At 40.1% G+C, this 17,520-nt stretch overlaps 1 protein-coding gene across 10 annotated transcripts in view; it reads left to right on the forward strand.

The window, feature by feature from the left end:
• Window positions 1-17,520, forward strand: part of TENM2 (teneurin transmembrane protein 2) — a 1,145,520-nt gene that overhangs the window by 644,452 nt on the left and 483,548 nt on the right. The window lies entirely within an intron of this gene.

Genomic DNA, 17,520 nt, shown 5'->3' on the forward strand with positions numbered 1-17,520 from the left:
TCCCCACTCATTTCTAAAACAGAGGTGGTTTCTTTTCTTGCCACCAACTGAGCCTTGATCTATCAAGGGTGTGCAAATTATTTTTAACACATCGTTTAAAATTTGTGCATGGGTGCAAATTCAGTCAAAGTTATTTTTAAATTCTTATCCTTTCTATATAAAAAAAGGATTGTCTTTGTTAGCAGAGTTTTGCTCAACCCACAATAAACGATGAGGAGGGCTGTAGGGTTTTCCTCATCCTTAACCACAGGTCAGGATGGAGTAGGTTAAGCTCCAATCAACTAGGTTTTAATCAGCCCCCAAACGATACTTCACTTTCACTTCTAAGCCTCAGCCAGTGAATTACTGGACACAAAAAAATAAGTTTAACAAATAAAGAAAGTCAAAAGTCATTAATAGCTCAAAAACTAGATCTTTTATTATATATTAACAAGTTTTAAGATGCCACCAATTGGAAGAGGTTGTCTTAATTTGGGGAGAAATTAAATGCATAAATACAAATTTAATGCATTTTAATCCTGAATGCAGAAATATAAATACAAAATTGTGAAGTAAACAATTTGGATTTTATAGATAAGACAATATAGAAGTGTTCTCCCCAAAATTATGCTTCTCTTTCTCTAGTACATACTTACAGCTATGTCTACCTTGATCGGTTTATAAAATTCCTACTCAGTCCACAGTGCCCTCTGTTAAAAGTTTCACTTTAGTTTTTGTTTCATAGGGAAGAAGTCCCTGAGACCCATGATGCTTATTTCTCTCTTAGGTTAGTAATTGGTTTTGTGATGACTGTGCTCAGTTGTCTTATTCAGAAATATAAACATAGTTTCGGTAAAGATTGAAACCCCACAAGGAAAGAAAAGCCCATAATGAAGAGATGTTTTTGAATATGGAATAAAACATGAATCTACACGTGAGCAAATTCGAACACGTTTTTCAGTGTTCCACCCAGTAGGAGTTTAGTGGAGAAAACAATTCACTTGCTCTAAAATGACAGAAGATTTCTTTCAGCAAACACCCATCATGTGTTTGTGTGTGCATGGATCCTTTATTACATGCTAAAATCACTCTAGCTCTGGATTTCCCTGTCTTCTTGCTGGAAGCCTCTGATTGCACAAATCGGGCCTAAGAGAGTCTTTCCTGTCTCGTCGGCTCACAGTTTGTGCTGCTGTATATATGCATGGACTTACGTAGGTGGATGTGTTTGTAATGGCATCTTGAAAACAATACAACAGTATTTGTATTTTTCAGCAAACATGCCCACTCCTAGTCCGTGCTTATTAGAATGTACTGAATTCCCTGAGCCTCAGCCATGTTTTCTATCCTCCCATGAAGACTCTGTTTTTTCTCTCTTCGAAAATATAACACTGGTGAGAGGTGCCAAATCAATAGCCTAGAAGTCAGGAAGTTACTTTTTATTCCCTCCTATAGTGTGTTCCCTTTGGATTTCTGTGCCAAAGCTGACTGAGAGCGCTATGGTTTGTTTCCTATTTAATTTGGCTTGTTTCCTATTTAATTTGGCTTGTACTATCTTGCTGGGGAATCATTTTACTAGTTTGGGTATAGGGTACTGATCTCGTGTAGCAAAACATGTGCGCATGCAAACAAAACACACATGCATGCAAACCGCTCACATGTAAATATCCTTGCCTAGGCACACACATATGTGTGCACATATATTGCATGTGCACACATATGTGTGTATACACACAGTACAAATATACACACGTCTATGAGTGCACACACCTGCATGCACACAAATGCTGTTTGTGCACACATACGCACGCATATGCATGGACTCATACAGGCAGGCACCCACCTATGTATATCTACACCCAGACACGTGCACACACAGAACGAATGCTCTTCTTTCCTACCTAATTTTTTTTCTTTTCTCCCATTTTTCATTTCCCATCTTCCCCTCCATATCCCCAATATTGAGACTTTTTTTGAGGTAATTGTATAGTTCATCATTGTGAAGACTCTGATACTTCTACTGACAGGCCCTGGATTTATCTTTCTACAATATCATTGAACTGTCCTCTGTACCAGGTGTGAAAGTTTTCATAACTTGCCTGAGTAGAAGAACCATCAAATCATTGAAGCTTAACCCTAGTGAAGCCGAGGGTCCCCTCTGCCTTGCCTTCTCACTTGTGCTGTCCGTGTTGTAATAAGTAAGGGACATGGAACTGAGAGCTTCAGTCCACCTTCTTCCCTATAACCAGGTACAATCACGTGTAGGAGTTTCCTTTTGCGTTGTCTTACCTTTTCCCCCAGTGCTTCTTCTGGAGGGATCTTGGTTTTCAGGTTCTGGCATTTGCCCAGTGCTGCAGGGTTCTTTGCTTTAGACTGAGGAGACAGATGTCTGAAGTTGTTCCTCCGGCTCTGGCACGAGGTGGCACGGAATGGGGAGTGCCTTCATCACTGTAGATCTTACCTCGGCTCTCTTGCTTTGGTTTTACACATTGAAAAAGGGCCTTTCTGGGTCTGATCTCTGCTGAGTCTGCAGAAAAGATGGGAAACAAAAATGAAGGAAGGGCCCATCAAAGCCTTTTTTGTTTGCAGTAGACATGTGCCTTCAGGCCTCTGAGCTCAGGATTCTGAGACCTGTCGGCATGTAGCCCAACAATCCACCACGGTGAGGCCCCCAAACAAGTGGAGGCCTCCAAACAATAGACAAGTGAGAGGAAATGGCTTTTGTAACAAAGTCAGATAAACAAAGTAAATAAACTTATGAGGATGATTTATTTACTGGCCAAACAGAGGAAACTTTTACAGCTCAAATCCCAGGAGATTCTTGGGGTACTTTCCAAGTCTTTTGCCTACCACCTTCAACCCAGACACTGCCACAAAATGCATGTCACTGGAGCCAGGTCCACAGCCCTCTACTGTAACTTTTGCCACCAAGATCGGTGGGGCCTGGAAACACAGCACAGATGAGACTTCTAAATATTAGCTTAAAAACATCTGAAGTACTGATATATATCCTGTGTTTCCGTGAAAATAAGATCTAGCCAGACAATCAGCTCTAATGCGTCTTTTGGAGCAAACATTAATATAAGACCTGGTCTTATTTTACTATAATATGAGAGAGACCCAGTCTTACACAATACTGTATAATATAATTATAATATAATATAATACTGGGTCTTATATTAATTTTTGTTCCGAAAGACGCATTAGAGCTGATTGTCCAGCTAGGTCTTATTTTCGGGGAAATACCGTAGTTACTTAAAATTTTCTACCCCTATCCATGATCTCTAAACAGAATGCTCACTCTTTATTGTTAATAGAACTTCAAGTACCTACTTCATACTTAGTGTTTGGCTCTAAAGATGTCAAGGAGAACAGGACATAGCCCTTGACCTCAAAGATCTCATGGTCTTAAAAGGAAGCGATAGAAAAGATAGTATTGCAGTGAATCTGTAGAACATACCGTGTTTCCCCGAAAATAAGACCTCGTCAGACAATCAACTCTAATGCATCTTTTGAAGGAAAAATTAATATAAGATCCAGTATATTATATTATATTATATCATATCATATCATATCATATCATATCATATCATATCATATCATATCATGCCATATCATATCATATCACATTGCATTACATTATATAAAACCCGGTCTTATATTATTGTACAATAAGACCGGATCTTATATTGATTTTTGCTCCAAAAGATGCATTAAAGCTGATTGTCCGGCTAGGTCTTATTTTCGGGGAAACACGGTAATACATGGACAAGTGACTGAAGAAGCTGGAGAAAGGATACCAGGAAGGAGGCTGGCTTGGCAGGATGGGCCAAGAAGACACATTTATACTTATATAGGTCATGTAAGCTGTTGAATACAAAACACATGCGGCTATATTTTAGTATTTGTTGCACCTGAGAGGTCCCCTTCAACTTGGGGATTCAGTTATCTTAGAATACTGCCATTATTGGGGAATTTTTTACATTTCTAATTCCCTCTAAAGCAACTGAACACATTTGACGTGGGACTTTTCAGAAGAGGACCAGTGGAAGTCTAGCAATTACACGCACTTCACTAAGGCCATGACTCCCACAGAAGTGGACATGGGAGCAGAGGTAGAACCCCACGGGCAGCTACCAGTGTGCCACGAGCCCCAGACTCTTCAAGGCCCCAGGGGACATGGTCCCCTCTTCATCACACATCAGTCCAGGAACACAGGGACATGGAGAGGCCCTTGGTGGCAAAGACAGTGACTCCTAACATGAAGTCTTCAGAACAAGTCACTGGAGAGTTGTGATGCTGTATGCTGAAGAATCCCAAGGCATCTCTCTAACATCCATGTCTTCTCCAGCAATCTGCTAGTCTGTCCACTCTGACTTTCATCTCCTCAAATACCACCCAGTTCTTGTTGCTGTGTCATGTCTGTGAAACGCATGTCACTTCTGTGCCTGTCCTTTCAGAGTTTGTTTGTTACTGAAATTCAAATGCTCATTGTCAATGGGTGCGTATCAGTTGGAATTAATAGCAGTCTCTCCCATTGGCTTGTATTGTTAATATTTACATAACTTCCAGATTATGGCCTTTGGGTAGGGAGACCAATGGAATGCAGAATGAGCCACAATCTAGAAGTTGCTTCTTTCTATTAAAAAAAAATAAAGAGTATGTTGCATTTTATTTATGTTCTTAATAAATGAAACAAGTCGAATAGCTTCCAGTAAACTTTACAAAATAAAATATAAGGCTTTGCCTTATGCACGTCTTAGCAATCCAAATGGATACGACACAGTGGTATTTGGGAGCTGGGGTTTAGTCAACTTGAGACTTTCTGAAGCAAGCCATTACTGTGTCTATAATATGGAAATCTGCAGGAAGAACAAAATCAAGTTTAAGTCTTTTTTGTTACCTTTATCTTCAAGTGAGTAAAATTTATATAAAGTCATCTTTATTAACCTTTCTTATGTTTTCTAGCACTACCAAGACCACACTAACCTACTCTCTTTAACTTGACCTTCAACGTAGTATTTTGACTGCTTCACCCGTACCTGTAAACTGACCCTTCTTACCTCCTCCGTTATAAAGTCTCAAAGCTAGACAGCTTAGAAATAGGTGGAACACATTCTCAAACACCCTAAACTAACCCAAGTGTTGTATTGGAGGGTTTCATTGGCACACATTTCATACTCTGAATTATTACCTCCTGGAATGCTTCTTAGTTTTCATTATAATGCTGTAGTTTTTATACCATCCATCTCTTTTGAGGTTCTATTAATGCTTAAAATATAAAGATTTTTTTTTCCAGCTTGTCAAGGAAGCAGTAAATTTTTTTTTCTAGTTGGGAGGACTCATAACAAAGACCAAGACCATGATCTTTGAAATCAGCTCAGTTATCATCAAAACTGCTCCCTTGTCAGAATTGTGCTCTTAGGTTCACCTCTCAGCCTCAGTTCTTAAATATACAAAATGGGGGTTTAAAATAAATAAGGACTGTAATATCTGTGGGGCAGAAACTGTATCTGTTTGCTCATAGGTGCTGCCCCAAAGGAGACCGTCGGGCAAAAAGCACAATTTTGCTTTAAAAGACCAGTGTCCTTCGAGTTGGAATTACAGTGAGTTGTTCTACATGGTCCAATACCCAGACTTCTCCTCTTCTGAGATTTCAGCCCTGCTAGTTTGCAAAGGAGTTTTAATTTTAATTAGGTGATTTCTCAAGGTTTTGCTGTTTTGCAATTCTGAATATCATCCATGTATAAATTAGATTTTAGACGTATTGTAATAGTTACTTCCTGAATCAAGGGAACACAGCTTCCTTTACCGTTACTTAGGGAACGTCAGCTCTGTAGAGTTAAGCTCAGGGAAGCCATTGTGTGTGTGTGTGTGTGTGTGTGTGTGTGTGTGTGTGTGTGTGTGTGTGTGTTTGTGTTTTATCTGTCCTCATAATTGCCTCCATCCCTCTCTCTTGCTGTGAAACCTGCCCTGCTCCGAGGACCTCACTTGAAGTTGTGTGGTGTGGAGGGAACGTTGCTGGGCTTATTGTCTGACAAATTGGTCCTCTTCCTGGGCCACTCACAAAAGAGTTGATGACCAGGACAAGTTACAGCTGCTCTGTGGCTCAGTGTCTGCATCTCTAAAACCGTGTAATCACCCCTGTCCTCTCTGCCCTGCCAGATACAAGGTATGTTAAAGTGCTTTGAAAAATCTCTCGAGATGAGCAAATTTTGGATGAACCACTGGCAGTATTAAAAAGCACAGAGCCTATATCACCCTCTAGGATTACAAGGGGTCAAAGTCAAATATGTAATTCAAAGACCGGTTGAGTGAGATTTGATATCTGAATTATTTTACTCACTTTATGGTGGGAAGAAAAATTTTGAGGTCCTACCATAGATCTGAGAGAAAAACCAATTTCCAAGCACAACAAAGAAGGCTCAAGTTAAAGTCTAGTTTGAATCAATAGTTTGGTTTGCTTTTTTTTCTTTTTTCCTTCGAAATATGCCAGTTTTGTGACCTTTGGCATCTCACTTAACCTCTCTGAGCTTCTGTACAATAGATCATCTGTACAATAGTGAGAATAATGCCAGATTCTTGGCTTTTTTGTGCAAATTAAAGACAAACTATGAAAGCATGAGCATGATCTGGAACCCACATACCCCCTAGCAGTATTGATTATTGTTTCTAGCTTTTACATCTTTCAAGTATACAACTAAACTAGATGTCGAACTCCATTTATGTGTTATTATAAATGCCTTTGTAGCTATCCAAGGGTATATAAGTAAAAGAAGGATGAAAAGAACTCTACCCTCCCCACCCCAACCTACCCCCAAAAGCAAGAATGGGTTGGAAATAGGAGAGATGACAAAAATTATTTCTCAGATAGGAGATGCCATTTTTAATAAATCATGCTTCAATTTCAAGGTAAATTTTAGAATGAAAACACTCTTTGAAATGGATTGGCCTACATGCTTGTGAAGTTCCCATACCCTTGTTCTCAATGACTTAGCACAAAGGACTAGCTAGAAAAGACAGCTTGGTGACACGTGTTGAGATTTTTAGGACACGACGAAGATGTAAAAGAAAGTCCTAAGGGTTTGAGTTCAGAGGGTCCTCGGAGCAGAGGGATGTCTTGAGCAGCTTGTATTGGGTCTCCACAGGGTAGAAGGTGTTTCTGAGGAGGTGAAAGGTGAATGGGTGTTGAGGAACTGAGCACAGGATGACAGACACTCGGCAGCCTAAGCTGTGGGTGATGATTAGGCAAGAAGGAAGTGGACTCTAAATACCAGAATATTTATTTGCAATTATGTGCACGAAACATAGTCTTTCTAGTGACCCAGCAGACCTTCTAGAACAATGATTCTCAACCGGGGGGGGGGTGATTTTGCCTCCCGAAGGACTTTGGGGATGTCTGCAGACATTTTTGTTTCATACAACGGAGAGGGGGCTGCTGGCATCTAGTGGGTAGAATCCAGGGACGCTCCTGAACGACCTGTGATGTAACAGGACAGCCCCTACCCCCTACAAAGAATTACCGGCTCCAAGGTGTTAGGAGTGCCCAGGGTGAGGAACCCTGCTGGAGAATAGTATTTTTCAAACTGCATTCCACTAGCATGCCACAGGGTAATAACACATTTGGGAGGACGGGGGGGAGGGGGGGAGGGCGGTTCTGAGTCCCAATAAATTTGGGAAGTTCTGTGACCCACAAATGTAAATGGGTTTGTTTGCTACAGAATGTTTTCGAGTATTTAATTAAAAAAAGGAAAGCTCAGCCAAAGCCAATTTTCCAAGGATGAACTTTTGTAATTTGTAAGTTATAAATTATAGTTATAGTTATAACATTTGTAAGTGACAAATGTTCTCCAAACATAGTATGGGAAACACTAATCTAGTATTTCATATTAATTACTTTTGGTGGGATACACTATCGTGTCTACTTGAAAAAAAGGCAGAGTCGACCTTAAATCGCTGTTGTTGTTGTTGTTTTTTTAAAAAGAAACACACAATCAAACATAAAACCTAGCCATGCATAGGAAAAGAATAAATGTGGAGGTATACACATCCTGACAGAGAGTACATCATCTTGAGGGTCGGGCAGTGATGAAACAAAAGAATGTTCTAGTCCATAGTTCCTTCCTACTCTCTCTAGCAGTAAGAATGACAAAAGTCTAATGTTTCATCAATATGCCAGGGTGCCAACACAGCCCTTTTCCTGGTACATTTGTCGAACTGAATTTATTGTGGCTACTCAGGTGACTCTCCCCACTCCCGTTTATAAGGGAGTTGTTATGGCAGAGGCACACGTCTGATTGCTTTGTTTGTGAAAGGCGTACTCTTCACTTGCATTTTTTGCCTCTACAATATTGCATTTATTTATTTCAGTGCTTTTTGAAGACGTATTCAACAGAGAGAAAGAATAAGGTGTGCTCCCTGTTTGAATGTGAGGCCGTCATTTAAATAGAGGTGTCGGGCTGACATCAGAGCTTTTGAGTGAAAGCAGAAGCCCAGAGGAAAGAAAGAAATGATTTATTAAGGTCTACAGATCATACTGAAGCTTTAAGTTCCATTAGTTATTTGAATGTAATATGCATTACGCAGGAAAGATCTAGAATGACTTCTGTGCAGAAGTTGGGTGTGTGCTGTACTGAAATGGAATCTGCAGCAATCTATGACAAATGGCAATTTATTAGGAAATAGGCATGTTAATTTAGCATAATAAACCCCTGCATTCCAGTAGCACAATTACTTAATTTTCGAGGAGAAAACTTATATCTCATCTTTTTTTTGATCCTAGTTACCATAGTATTAAGGGATTAAAAACCTTAGGACCTTTTGTCCTTCAATCATTCATTAGCTTGATGTTATAGCTAATCCCCCTTCCATTTACAGAGAAGTCGGTTAATAAAATCGGCTATCATTATTTAGCAGGTTTAAAGAAATGTGATACATCACCTGAAAAGAACGACGAGAAAAAAAATTTTGAGTGCTTTAATTTTGTATTAAATGCAACTAATACCCATATGTATTAGTTTTGCTATTGCTGCCATGATATTACCACAAGTAGTGACTTAGAACAATACAGTTTTATTATCTTGTAGTTCTGTGGGTCATTAGTCTGACACAATTTTCACTGGAGTAAAATCAAAGTGTCAGCAGGGTCGCATGCCTTTCTGGTGGTCCTATGGGAGTGTCTGTTTCCTGTCTTTCCAGCTTCTAGGGGCTGCCCACACTCCTTGGCTTATGGCCCCTTCCTCCGTCTTCAAAGCCAGCAGCAATGCAATGACTCTCTGCCCTTGTTGTCATTGTCATATTTCCCTGTGACCACAGCCAGAAAGCATCCCCATTTATAGGTATTCATGGATTAGCCGAATCCCTAGATAATCCAGGATCCCTGGATAATCCAGGATCATCTCCCCATCTCGAGGTCCTTAATGACGTCTGCAAAATCCCTTTTGCCATGTAAGGTCACATGTCCCCAAATTCTAGAGATCAAGATGTGGACATCTTTGGGAGTTCAGTATCCTGCCTGCCGTGACTTATTTCCTCATTTCCAAAATGATTTGTGAGAAAGTTCAAAAGATTCTTCAAAATCAGAAAAGCGTAATTCAAGGTGTTTTGAAAATATGAGCCATTACTTCTTTAGCTTTGAAGTTAAATTCAGACCTGAAATCCTCAGCTCCATTTTCCCCCATTCATGCCATAGGAATAAAACTCCCAAAGATGGTGCATAACTTTTGTCCCAGAACTAGCAATAAGTAGTACAAGTTGCTAGAACATCCCCTCTGTCAACTTGAAGCTATGAATACCCATGCATCACCCCATAGCCTGCATGTGTCACTCAGTGAAGCCCAGCTGTGTCACTTGTGCCTTCCCTCCGGCCCTGACTCCTACAAGCAGACAATTACTGGTGTCAGGAAGCATGGGCTACGGCTGGCTGCATGATTAGCTGTTAATATTTGGTAAGACGAATCATTTGAACCCCATCAGTGTACCCATCGGAGATAAACTGCTCTTAGAGCATAACAAACCAGGCTTTCCAGTGTGCAGGAAGCCAGGGCCAGAATAAAGTGTTGCTCATTTTCCGTGCAAGGTATAGAAAATGGACCCTTGTTCCTTTGTGGGTTCTTGTAGATTAAAGGAGAAGGCATATGTCTGGAAGAACTGAAAAATCCTCAACTTTTTATAGAAAATTTTTAAAATGTTTCACTTTGACCTTCATCTCTTTCTCCTAAGTTTCAGCAAATGTATGTTTCCTACATGACTAGTGATGGAGAAATTAGACAATTTATTGCTAGTGAGTGTGTGATGAGGCAGCCACCCCCAGAAACCCTCTTTGGAACTAGAGTGATAGTATTAGATTTCTTTCTCTCTGGACTTCACACTGTAAGCTCTGCATCTATGAATAAATACACATGAGGTTGTATGTTCAGTAATCATAACTCTTGGCATGCTTTTTAAAAAACAAAGCATGTTTTTTGTTTTTTTGGTTTTTTGTCAATGCTTAGAAATTACACTTTTCGGCCCCACTGTTGGCTAAGGCCAACTAGGCAAAGAAAAGCATTAGAAGGTAAGCCTTTTCCTAAGGCACATGGCTTATTTTATGCAAAGATTCTTGTTGTCTGTGGCTTTCCTTATATTCCAAATGAAATCCAGATGCCATGCCTGATTTGGCCCCTGAGTTCCCATCTCATGCCGCTCTCCCTGATCACTATTTTATGGTCGTGTTAGCCTTTCTGTTTCTGAAAAGTGCCAAACTCTCCTGTCTGTAGATCTTTGCTCTTGCTACACCGTCTGTCTTCAATTTTCTTCCTTTCTCTCCTCCTTCATTCATAAATGTGTTCTCAGCACAGCCGCCAGAGGGCGCTTGTTTACAGTCTGATCCGCCGTGGCCTTCCGGTGGCCTTCCATCTCATTGGGGATGCAAACCAAGGTTCTCACAGTGACCGTGAAGTCTCTGCACATTCTGGCGTCCGTTGCTTCTCTGATGTCTTCTTCTATCCAGTCCTCCTCGGCCACACTTTCACATTTCTCCATGTCACTCAAATATGCTTGACATTCTCCCATTTCTAGACCTCTGCCTTTGCCATCCTGTCTAATGGTCTCCCTCTAGATGTAGGGAAGGCTCCCTCCCTCCATGCCTTTCTTACTACTGCACTTTCAGGTTTTAGAACAAGCACTTGGTAGATGCTCAACAGATAGCTGCTGAAAGAATGAATGGACAGAAGCAAACATTACTTGTTGATGGTATCTTTTGCTGACAGCCCTACTTATAGTACTCCCTGTATTCTGCAACTCATCAGTTTATTTCCTTCATAGCACTTATCTTACATACTTGTTTTTTGCTTTTCTGTCTCCCTTGCTAAAAAGTTAGCTCCCAGGCAGGCTCTACAGGTCAATGTTCAAACTACGAGTTCTGCCATTCTGACTGTGTAGTTGGCAGGATCTGCTTGATCAGAAGGGACTTCCCTAAGTATTGGTAAGTTACCTAGGACAGTTGAAGTGACACCAGATGTTGGTTCTTTTATTTTTGTCCATTCTGGCTTTATATATCTCACTGCATCCTATATCAGTAAATATATATATATATATATATATATATATATATATATATATATATATATTTTTTTTTTTTTTTTTCACATAGTACAAAAAAATCAATGTGACTTGTCCTCCTTTCCAGCAGCAGCCTTGCCAATAGCCTTGGAAAAGACACTCTGTGGGCAAAATCCTAGTTTATCCATGTATCTGCTGTGTGATTTGGGGCCAGTTTCCTAAACTCTCTGAATCTCCTCATGTCTAAAACAGGATATTATACAAAAAACAAAACAAAAGAAACAAACAAAAAAAAAACCTACTTTGTGAAGTTCTCGTCTATTCATTGAATAAATATTTTATTGACCACCCACTGTGGTCCAGGCATTACCTAGTTGCTAAGAGAAGAGTGATATAGAAGACAAATGAGATGCCTGTCTTTACGTAGCTTTCAGCCTATTAGAGGGTGACAGATAGTAAAGTAGGAGGAGATCACAAATTTAGGAAGATAGTTTCAGTGAGTGATATGTATTTCCGAAGAAATAAACCCAGGGTAATGGAATAGAGAGAGAGGAAGTCCAGGTGGGAAAAAGAGGAACACACTTAAAGTGGAACAGTCAGGGAAGACTTTTCTTTTGCTGAGAAGAATCAAATATACAAAGATCCTAGGGAGTTATGTTTCCAGCATGGGTCACAGTAAGTTCAGTGTCCCTATGGTGGCCAGGATTGGTGGTTCTGAGAACAGAAAGAAGACTGTTGTGGCTGAAGTCATAGTAAGAGCGAAAATAAATGAGCTCAGACAAGTAAGCAAAGGTCATGTAATGTGCTCATGGAAAAAGGTTCCCGGAGTAATGTTTCTACCATTGTGCCTGGCACCTAATAATTGTCCAATAAAGTTAAATTCTCTTTTAAATTTAAATTATCAAGAAGAAAGACTGTATTTATTCTCCAGTAAAATAACAAGCATGAACAAAGGTCTATTCAAGTATAATAGCTTGTTGTGTTTATGCTAATTTATATTAATCATCAATCACCATTTTAATAAAGGCACAGAAAATCGATTCTCACTAAAATTTGATAATTTTTTATCCAAAACGTGGTTGAATGTTTCCTCCTGAATTACTGCAAGCATAGTTCCTATGATGTGGTACACAATGAACCACGCTATTTTAAAAGAGATATTTTGTTTTGGCTATCTCCAAGGAAAACATGTATTGAGAAGAGTAATATATATATATATATATATATATATATATATATATATATATATATATATATATATATGTATGTATTTCCTGAGAGCCTATGTGAATACAAAGAGGATCAGAAGGTCTTCTTTAGAAATCTTTAAATAATAAGTCTGTTTTCATCAATCTGGCACATTTGTTTGTTCTCCCAACGAATACTTACTGAATGCTGGTGACTATGTGTTATGCCTCATGTCAAACGCTTATTAATTAGGTGCCAAGTTTTGCGGATTTCACAGGCCAAATACCTCTAATATATGTATACTTGTTTTTACCCCCACAAATACCCCTGTCTATCAGACAGCCTTCCACCCTCCCTCACTATATTCCTGCAGCAGCTTCCTGATGAGTTCTCAAATGCAAATCTGACCTATTGCTTTCGGCTTTCAACTATTTGTTGGGCTTTCTAAGAGCCCTGAATGGTACAGGGGCTTCTTCACTTTTTGCCCCTTAATATCTTTCTAAGTACATCTCTTGCCATTTCCTACCATCACTGTGAAATTCCTTCCTTTCCTTAGAGAAGCCTTGCTTTCTTTCTGTCATGCTGTTGTTTTTGCCAGGAACACCTTTCCTCCACCCTCCAATGAATGCGTTATTGAACACCCACCATGGTCTAGGCATTACGTGGACAACTGTAGCTCTTCCTGACGCCTGCCTGGCAGTAGCATATGGACAGGCTGGCCTTGGCTTCATAGATTTTGTTTGGTTCTCCTCCTTAGTGCCAGGGCTGTGTATCCCAGGAGCCCTTGTGGTGCCCCTCTGCTCTTACCAGACTAATTTTTACTCCTCCTTGAAGTCCCAGCTTCACTCCTCTCCCAAGGGCTGCATTCTATGTCCACCCCGTTACTGTGCCAAGTCACGTGCCCTCTCAGGTGCCCAGCCACCTCTGTCCGTACCAGATTATTATGCTCCATTGTCATCGCTGCATATCTAGCCACCCAACTAGATGGTTAGCTGATGGGGACAGCCATTATCACTGAGGTTTCTCTTTAGATCCCCAGTACCACGCATACTGCCTGGCAGAGAGCACGTGTTCGGGAAGCGTTTCTTGGATTGTAAAGCTGCCTTTAAATGAAATGCCTCCGACAATAGTGGTAAATTCCTTACCAGTTGAAGTCGAGTTTCATGATCTACAAACAAAAACTCTGGTTTGATCCCACCAGTATTCATCACTAATTGCAGGGAACTTCTTTCTCTTCTGTCCTTTCTTTTCCTTTGTACTTCCTCTTTAAACAGAAACATTCCAAACTCTGGAAATCTGTGCCAGTCCTGTGCTTTTCACTGAGTGGACTTGCTGATGACCGTGGATATCTAACCCTCCTAAACTCCCCTAGCTTTCACTTTTATCCTGTAGAATTAATTGCTTTGAATTTCCAGTGTTAGTAATGAATTGAAAGAATAAGTGTGCATGATAGATTAATAAATATGTTTTATCGAAGGGCACCCAGCAGTGCAACTGCAAAACTTTTGTGTGTTAAACGCTTGCCAGAATGAAGCCTCCAACTTTACCCAAAGTCAAGCTTGCAGAATCAGTAATGAATGCATTAATGTCTTGACGTCACTTTTTCGCATATCTTGTTGGCGCTCCTACAAGCAATCTGCTGAGTCCCACCTAAATCAAAGACTATTTCATAGATTTAAGATTCATCGACTGGGGTGGAGCAGTGGAGAAGCTCCCAATTCTTGGAATGTAGCTACATATCCACAGTAATGCTCAGACTTTCAAGATCGCTGAACAAGGTTTAAATTTAGATTCCGCTAAAATTCCATGTACACAGTTCGTGTTAAGAATGGAGCAAGATACTCATTTCTCATTGGAAACTTGCTGGGTGACCCGAGGCATATCACTTACCTTATTTAGGCTGGCTTGGAGGCTGTGTCAAACCTTATTCTGGCTTTGTTCTCTGTCATTCTGGCTCCAGGTAACAGTTTCAAAACTATATTTTTTGACAAGAAGGATGCTGAGTTAACTCATAGGAGATAGCACCAAGGCTGTGATGGAGGCCCTTTGCACATACTGTCCCTGGTCCTAAAATTGTTTTCCTCTACCCCACTTCATCTCCTACCCCTTGTGTTTGGTAAGGTTTACCTCCAGGAGGCTGAGGAAGACAAAGTCAAAGCTTAATCCTTCTTCCCCTTCTCCCCTTTAGTCAAGTGTTCTCAGGTCTGCCTGTATTCAAACATGAGATGAGTGTTTTAATTTTAAATGGAGTGGCTGAGGGAGAGTGTGTTTCATTTCATGTTTCATCTTTAGCCTAGAAGCCTGGAGCCCTCCTGGCCTGCACACCACCATCACTCAGCCCCTGGAACAGTGGAGGTGGGTGGGAATCACGAGGGCTCCTGGGAATGCCCAAGCCCTGGCACTAAGGAGAACCAAACAAAATCTATGAAGCCAAGTCCAGGCTGGCCATACGGCACTGTGTGGGTGTCAGGAAGAGACAGTTGTCATGTTCAAATGTGACATGCTCATCACCAAGACATTTTAACAAATACCTAAATTCGGCAACATCTTTTCAGTGGTAACCCCACTTTGTTTTATTTTACTTTCCATCACCTTTCCCTTGGGCTCTAACTGAACATCCTTCTCAATGTTCCACCTTCATCAAATTGCCTCATCGCAGAAACATCAGCAAAACCCCAGGCACCGTTTTCCACCTCTGAGTACTTCTTGGTATTCCTAGAGCGAACTTCTTCTCTCCCACATTGCTCTTTGTCCAGGTGTTGATGTTGGAGGGTATTAAATGCTGACTTCCAAGCCCTTCACTCTCTCATTTCACTCATTTCTAAAGTATAAAGAGCTATTATTGTTAATTTTTTATCAGGGGGCTAAAGTTTAGTTTTTGCATGTGAATAGGCCACCATTCTCCTCTCTGGTTTAGAAACTGCTTTTTAAAGCTCTTGTGTTCTATTAAAATAACAATATCAAATTATGTAAATGTGCTAATTGCTTTATTGAAATTAATACCCTTATTTAGCAAGTTAAACCTTGCAAAATGGCCATTTTTTTTTAAAATATTACGGAAGTGTGTTGGCTGTTTAAAGGCTAATGTAATTGGGTGAACCCAACAACTGGGAAATGTCAATTAATGGGAGATTGTTAAATAATATTGTTTAAACAATCAATTTGCTCTTGTAGTTTGGAAAATGGTCCTGGTAAAGTAATCATGACTACCTAAGGCCTGAGGGAAGGTTGATGAGTATTTTTGTTCTGCCCGGTTTTTAAATCTATTGGATTTTCTTTTCAGTTTGTCAAAACTAGGTTTTGTTTAGTAATAGAAATTTAAATTTAGCAGTTTATAGGAAATTATACTCGGGATATTTCTCCTCTGTGAAAGTCATTTTCAAGCTGGCAATAGATAGCCACAGGGCACCTCTGCCAGCACGCTGTGGGTACTTGTTGAAATATTTGGAGATATTTTATTCTTTTCTTTGTGAGATAGCTTTCCTCTTTCTTAGAAAAGGGTTTTGAGATTATAAAGACATCTCTGCACTGTTGAAAGCAAGAAGCATTGCATTCCATTTGGAAGATACTGAGTATTCTTAGTACTTCATTTATTCCCTTCTCTCCCGTTGGAAATAGCACACCCACCATTAAACAACCCTCACACCCATCGTCTTCTGGAACTGCTGGTCGCTCGGTGCTAGCAGTGCAATGTCCTCATTGGAACATACTGCAGAAACCTATTTATGAAAATATCTTGTGGTTTCCAAATAGTTGTAGGGAAGGGAATTTTTGGTCACTTATGCAATTTACAGAATTGAGGTCAACAGAGGATGTTGGGATAGTGGTAACTCGAGCTGTGGAGAGAAAGGGATGAGTAATACTCTGGCTCTCGAAGCTCATTTCTTATCCCATGTTGTTTGCGAGTCTTTGGCTTTGCAAACCAGAAGCGAGCCTCACATTTCAGAGAGTCTCTGTAAGCACCTGTTCCTCGTGTCATCCAACATGTGAAAGTAATCACTGTCGATGGCAGACCATGTATAATTTCTAGGGCTTTCTCTGATGACTAGATAATAAAGTGTCCTTTTATTATATACCTGTTTCCACTCTCCCTCCCACCCCAACATCCTGGAACCAAACTCTCAGAGAGTTTGATTATTTAAATTTTCTTTGTTCATACTGAAGATGTTTTGGATGAAGATGTTTGGACTTCTGTTGAGACTGATACTAAAAATATTAATTTCATTAATCCAAGTGCTTGTAAACCAAAGTTGATTTTGTTTTTTAATTGCTGGAACTGAACATTAGTGAAATAAACTCTATCTTAACCGGTTGAACTCATATTTTACCTCTAAGGCAAGTACCAAACTGGCTGTTGCATACATTTGGCAGAGAAGTGCACATAAATGTAGCATGAACTGCAGAATTATAAGCATCCCAATATTTTTAGATTCCTAACACTTTTTAACATAGTACTTCTCATGTCAAACAGTCTGTTCAGTTAAAAGACACCCCACACACTGTGGGAATCCAGCCTGATAGCCATTTACGTGCACTCTGATTTCTGCATGGAGGCAAAGAGGCTTTTGATAGACACATCCTGAGTTCCAATGCACAGGGGCAGTGTACAGCTGATTGTTTCATCACCAGAAAATGCAAGTCATCTTTCACTTTTGGTATCAAAACACCAGATTAAAACCCCATTCCAGTTGACTAAGGTGAGTTTTTACCTTCTAGACTTGTTTTTTTGTCCCCCAGTTCTAAGGGGAAGAGTTCAATTGTGAGCTGTATCAATTGAGTTCTGTGCAAGATGGAAGTTGCTTGCTTTTGTTAGAG

The sequence above is a fragment of the Rhinolophus hipposideros genome (genome assembly GCF_964194185.1).
Source record: "Rhinolophus hipposideros genome assembly, chromosome: 23".
In the NCBI taxonomy this organism is placed as follows: Eukaryota; Metazoa; Chordata; class Mammalia; order Chiroptera; family Rhinolophidae; genus Rhinolophus; species Rhinolophus hipposideros.